This window comes from Rattus norvegicus, chromosome 20, assembly GCF_021556685.1.
Source record: "Rattus norvegicus strain SHRSP/BbbUtx chromosome 20, alternate assembly SHRSP_T2T, whole genome shotgun sequence".
Classification (NCBI taxonomy): Eukaryota; Metazoa; Chordata; class Mammalia; order Rodentia; family Muridae; genus Rattus; species Rattus norvegicus.
The window spans coordinates 13414479-13421244 of NC_141553.1; the positions used below are offsets into that span (position 1 = coordinate 13414479).

General features: G+C 44.2%; 1 pseudogene across 1 annotated transcript; it reads left to right on the top strand.

Annotated features, from left to right (window-relative positions):
• Window positions 1-1442: 1442 nt before the first annotated feature.
• Window positions 1443-4661, top strand: Rpl13l1 (ribosomal protein L13 like 1; annotated as a pseudogene). The gene is made up of 2 exons (XR_015645689.1): window positions 1443-2110; window positions 4135-4661. The product of XR_015645689.1 is annotated as a ribosomal protein L13 like 1 (transcript).
• The last annotated feature ends 2105 nt before the right edge of the window (window positions 4662-6766 follow it).

Consider the following 6766-nt stretch of genomic DNA (forward strand, 5'->3'; position numbering starts at 1 on the left):
TGAACTGCCTGCTTGTGCAGAACCCCCCTTCAGCTAACTGCTTATCTCAGCTTCTGTCAAATTGCTTGCTTGCAAAACCTGCCCCCTGTAGCCGTGAAGCAATATTCCAGAATGTGATTTCTGCCCTCAAAACTCCCGATGCTCTGGACACTCAGAGCTACGCTTAGGTCCCAAATACCCGAGTGGAGTCCTAGCTGGCTGAAATGAAAGGCTTTCAGTTGGTTCTAAACTGTCTCAGTGGTCATCTCTTGTGGGCTCCCATAGTAATATGTTTCTATGGATCTGGGGAAATGTCTGTCTGGTTGCCTTTCCGGTGTTTGTTTGTTTGTTTGTTTGTTTGTTTGTTTGTTTGTTTGACACAGGGTTTCTCTACATAACCCAGGCTGTCCTGGAACTCCCTCTGTAAATCCAGCTGGCCTCAGACTCACAGAGATTCATCTGCCTCCAGAGGGCTTCAGTTAAAGGTGTGGGCCACCACTGCCTAACTGCCTGATTTTTTTTTTTAATTGATGTTAGCATTACTAAAACATTTAGTGAAAAAAAAAAAACATTTAGTGGGTTTCTTGTTAGAAAAAGAAAAAATAAAAACAAAAAACCAAAACAAAACAACAACAAAAAACAGAAACAGAAACAAAGGAACAGAACCAGTTAAACAATGAGAAAAACTTAAGTGTTTAAAGATGGGTCTCGGGGCTGGGGATTTAGCTCAGTGGTAGAGCGCTTACCTAGGAAGCGCAAGGCCCTGGGTTCGGTCCCCAGCTCCGAAAAAAAGAACCAAAATAAATAAATAAATAAATAAAGATGGGTCTCAGCAAAAATTCCAGCAAGGTTGGGCGTGGAGACCGACAGAGCATTTGATTGGTTATCTTTAAGGGCATTCAGAGGTTCCCTTAAACTGCAGGTACATAAACGCATGCCAAGCCAAGACGTCTTTCCCTTTCTCTTTTTTCTTAAAGGCTGAAAGAAATTTTTATGACAGAGACACTTTACCTTAAGCCCAGTCCAAAAACACAAAACAAAACAACCACGCCCCCCCCCAAAAAAAAAAAAACAAAACAAAAAATCTGCTCAGGAAAACGAAAACCGAAAGATAAAGAAGTAAGGTCAAACAAGAGTGCCTACTTTAGACTTTGCCTTTAGTCGATAAACTCTAAAATTAGTTTAGTTTAGCATCCAGTTCAACCCACATGTAATTTTTTGAAGAGCTTTTTACTATGCGTTACCAGTTTTCTCAGTTTGTCTTTGTTGTTCACAGATGTCTTACATTTTAATTAAAGCAAACTAACGGGCGATGAATAAAAAAAAAAAAAAAGCTTCATTGCCTGGGGTTTGATTAAGCATGCAAAATGAACAGGTTTAGAAATAGCCACATCTAGATCTCCCTGGATTTTCCCCCCAAAACATTTGCAAGGTCATGATTATCCCACATAGAGACAGTTAAGGCCTTTCCGCTCGGCCGTTCTCCTGAACAGGAGGCAACCATGGCGCCCAGCCGGAATGGCATGATCCTCAAGCCCCACTTCCACAAGGATCGGCAGCAGAGAGTGGACACTTGGTTCTACCGGCCAGGATGCGAGATCCACAGACGCAAGACCGGGCAGGCGAAAGTGCACCGCATCGCCCCTCGCCCCATGCCTGGTCCCATCAGACCCATCGTGAGGTGCCCTACAGTTAGGTACCACACCAAGGTTCCGGGCAGGGGCTTCAGCCTGGAGGAACTCAGGGTGGCTGGTGTCAACAAGAACATGGCTCGCACCATCTGCATCTGTGTGGACCCAAGGAGGCAAAACACGTCCACTAAGTCACTGCAGGCCAAGGTGCAGCACCTGAAGGAGGGCTACCGCTCTAAGCTCATACGTTTCCCCAGGAAGCCTTCTGCTCCGAAGAAGGGAGACAGATCTGCTGAAGAATTTAAATTGGCCATCCAGCTAACAGGACCTGTGATGCCCATCCGGAATGTGTACAAAAAGGTAAAAGGCCGGAGTCATCACAGGAGAAGAACTTTTAAGGCTTTTGCCAGTCTTCGCATGGCCCGTGCCAACGCCCGGCTCTTTGGCATCTGAGCAAAAAGGACAAAGGAAGTTGCAGAGCAAGATGGCGAAAAGAAAAGGTAATGTGCGGTTGAGCTGCAATAATTTTTTTCCTTAAAGAAAAAAATAAAAGACAGCTAAGTACACGTAGTAGCTTACCGCTAAATATTTCCTCCTTTAAGAAACTGTGTGTGTTGTTGTTGTCTCTGTGCTAGCTAGGGAATGTGTGTTTTGGGGACAGTTTTTTTTTTTTTTTTTTTGTTCTTTTTTTTGGAGCTGGGGACCGAACCCAGGGCCTTGAGCTTCCTAGGCAAGCGCTCTACCACTGAGCTAAATCCCCAACCCTTGGGGTCAGTTTTATATGCTATTTTGGGGACTTTCTCAGCTTTCCCCCTAAGAAAGCTGCCCTTACTGGGTCTCTAGTTATCCTCACACGTTTACGAAAACACGAGGGGTCTCGAGACACTGCATGAACCGATCCCTCAGATGTGTCTCTTCCCAAGAGAGCCAATCAGTTCCTTCTGAGCTAGGAATGGAGCGTGTTTGTTGGGTTTCCGCATGAAGCTGTTGCAGATTGCAGGGTGCTCCCCTGACAACTCTACCCCAGGGGAGAAAAAACAAGTGCTTCTTGTCAGCGTCTTTAGCACTGACTGCCCATGACATTCTAGATCTAGACCAAAATGCTTTCAAAGCAAACAAAAATCCAATACTTTTAATCACATTGGGTAAGAATAGCACACTACCACAGATTTTGAGCCAAAGTTCAAGCAAACTTTAACATTGGTGAGGACCATGGATATTGGCCAGGTCCGTACCCAAGATTCCCAGAGTTATGCTGCCAAATTATATTTATTGGGGACTTATAAAGAAAGTACCTACCTAACTCCTGCATAGATTGCCAAATCTTGTAAGTTTAGACTCCATTTTAGAGACCATGAACTCAGGTAAACTAACAGGCTGGTACCTAGCATTAGTTTCCAAGTTGCCCCCCAACAAAACCTGAGCCTAGGTCTGGTTTCTAGGCTAACCCCAACAGACCTGCATCTGCAAGTTAATTTCCCCCAACAATCCAGCGTTTCCAGGTTAATTCCCAACAACCCCACCTCTTGCCTGACGACCACCAAGGCAGGGGGAAACAGAAGTTAAGTTTATGGTGTGACTTCCAGCACCAGCCAAGTATATGAAAGGCCAGAGTAGCTCTCCAATTAGATGCTTGCCATGCTAGAAACGCTAGTATTTACTGTAGTTACAGCAAGCTTGGGGAATTTCTATATGGGACATCAAGTTGATATTTTAAAAACTGCGTTTCTGGCTTAAGCTGCAGTATCCAAACACAGGAGCAAAACCACCTGACAAACAGGATGGCTCGGCGGTCTCTTTTCTTCAGGATGTCTTAGGTTTATATATACCTTGACCGACCCTGCTGTTGTAGCCAGTCTGGGTATTGCCAGACGGGAGAGGTGGTTGCTGAGATTTGAACTCAGGACCTCTGGAAGAGCAGTCAGTGCTCTTAACCACTGAGCCATCTCTCCAGCCCATTGAGATATCTTTATACCAAAAGAATATTGTCTCATAGGTTGACAACTGCTACAACGAAGTCTCATTTGGTTGGAATCCTTGACACTCACCCACAAGAGTCATCGACTAGACTCCAACAGAGGGGAGCACCTTTTCCTTCCCTTTGCTCCATAACTCAACCTTTATTTTCATTTTCACTTTCGTGTATGTGTCTTTATGAATATGTGGTGGTTTGAATAAGGATGGCCATTGGCTCATACATTTGAATGCTTAGTCCCCAAGGAGTGGCCCTATTTGAGAAGGATTAGAAAGATTAGGAGCTACAGCCCTGTTGGAGTGGGCGTGGCCTCGTTGGGATGGGTGTGGCCATGTTAGAGTGGGTGTGGCCTTGTGGAGTGGGCGTGGCCTCGTTGGAAGAAGCAAGTCACTAGCAGTGGGCTTTGAGGTTTTAAAAGCCCATACCAGGCTTGTGCTCGCTAGCACTCTCTCTCTCTCTCTCTCTCTCTCTCTCTCTCTCTGTTTGCATACCTGTCTGCCACCGTGTTTCCTACCATGATGACAATGGACCATACCTCTGAAACTGAAGAAAGTCTGCGATTAAATGCTTCTCTTTCTGATGACTCTGGCCTGTGTCAAATTGACACAAACCCAGCCAGTACCACTTCCCTTTCTTGATAGAGGATAGCCTTGAAGGGTAAGCTAGAATAAATCTTTTATCCTGTAAACTGCTCACCAGACTATTCTATCACAGCACTGAGAAAAATAACCAAGACCAGTATAAGTGTATATGCCTGTAGTTCTGTGATAACAAGGCTACTCTTAGTTACTGTGAGACTATGGAGGGACATCAAGTCCGACATACGGCATCCCTCTCATAATATTCAGTTTAGCAGGTCTCCTACACTTAAAAATTATCCACTGGAGGGATGGCTCAACAGTGAGGAGCACTGGCTGCTCTACCTGAAGTCTTGAGTTCAATTCCCAGCAACCACAAGGGGGCTCGCAACCATCTGTGATGGGAATCTGATGCCCTCTTCTGGCAGGCAGGGGTACAAGCAGATAGAGTATATATGATATACGATAAATAAAATATACATGGAGGGACCCATGGCTCCAGACACATGTGTAGCAGAGGATGGCCTTATCTGACATCAATGAGAAGAGGCGCTTGGTCCTGTGGAGGCTCGATGCCCCAGCGTAGGGGGATGCTGGAGCAATGAGGTCAGAGTGGGTGAGTGGATAGAGGAGTACCCTCAGAGAGGAAAAGGGGAGGAGGGAAAGGGAGGATGGGATGCGGGATTTGTGGAGGAGTAACCGGGAAGGGGGATATCATTTGAAATGTAAACAAATAAAATTATTAATAAAAGAAAGAGGGCTGGAGAGATGGCTCAGTGGTTAAGAGCACTGACTGCTCTCCCAGAGGTCCTGAGTTCAAATCCCAGCAACCACGTGGTGGCTCACAACCATCTGTAATGGGATTCGATGCCCTCTTCTGGCGTGTCTGAAGACAGCTACAGTGTACTCATATATAATAAACAAACAAACAAACAAACAAATAAATAAATCTTTAAAAAAAAGAAAAGAAAAGAAAGAAAGAAAAAGAAAATCCACTAAGGGTGGCATACAAATATTTGCATATTAAGAACGTGAAAAAAACAGACAGTAGTTTTAATAAATAAAACAGGGATGGACTAAATTAAAAGGAAACAAATAGGAGGTAGGGGTTATACTAACAGTATCTAAAGCCATGAGCAAAGCAAACCAAGAAGTAAGGTTAAAGTTACTGACAGACTCTGAAGCAGACCTTAGCTTTGTGTGTCAGAAGCAGAGATCGTTTGATTTTCCCTTTTTTAGGGCAATTTTTAGGTCTCTGAAAGTTCTCGGGTTTGAGAAACTGTGTTCTGAGGGTATTTTTGAGGTTGCGATGACTCAAAAGGAGAAATATTTTGTTCTAGAGAGAAACCTTTTGGGGTTTATTTTTTATCTAGGTGTAAGCCTCTAACGAGGTTTCAGTTAACACCAGAAGATATTTATAGAGTTCACAGGAAAACATTTGAGTAACAATCGAACTCTCGGTATTTTGCTTAAAAGGTACCTGTGCTTTACCAAGTTAAGGAAAGTTAGTGAGTGACTCAGTTTCACCTCTTGGCTTATTATGGAAACAGATCAGGATGCCCCTCATGCCTTTATGAATTATTGACTCTGCAGTCCTTTTCTATACTCCCCTCTAATTTATTTACTTTTTTTTTAAAATAAAATCACTTTATTCTAATTAAATCACAACTAGGGGCTGGGGATTTAGCTCAGTGGTAGAGCGCTTACCTAGGAAGCACAAGGCCCTGGGTTCGGTCCCCAGCTCCGAAAAAAAGAACCAAAAAAAAAAAAAATCACAACTAAAAAATCACAGAGGTCATTTCGGAATGCCACTCAAACGATTGCCTAGTATCAAACCCTATGTATCTCTTTGTGTATATGTGCAGCTAGAGTGGCCATTGTCTTCTCTTGCTGGGAAGAGACACCATGACCAAGGCAACTGTCTTAGTCAGGGTTCTCTAGAGTCACAGAGCTTATGGGTAGTCTCTATATAGTAAGGCAACTGGTTGATGACTTACAGTCTGTAGTCCAACTCCCCAACAATGGTCAGCAGCAGCTGTGAATGGAAGTCCAAGGATCTAGCGGTGGTTCCATCCCACAAGGCAGGCAGGCAAGAAAGAGAGACACTTCCTTCTTCCAATGTCCTCATTTAAGTCTCCAGCAGAAGGTGTGTTCCAGATTAAATGTGTGTACCGCCACGCCTGGGTCTGGGACTTGCTTTGTCCCAGGTGACCTTGAACTCAGAGATCTCTTTGCCTTAAGCTCCTGGGATTCATAGCCATTTTGGTTCAAGATCTCCATACCAAGATCTGGGTCAGAAACTTGTATCTCGCAGATCAGGGTCAAAGGTGAGCCTTCCAATTCTGGATTATAGTTCATTCCATTGGATTATAGTTCATTTCAGATATAGTCAAGTTGACAACCAGGAATAGCCACTGCAGCAAATTATAGAAGAAAGAGTTAATTAGGGCTTACGGTTTCAAAGGGTGAGTCTTCGAGGCGACCATCATGGCAGGGTACATGGGAGCAAGAAAGTAGGTATGGTGCTGGAGCAGTAGCTAAGACCTCACATCTGATCTTAAGTATGAGGCAAAGAAAGCTAACTGTGAGTGGCATAGGTTCTG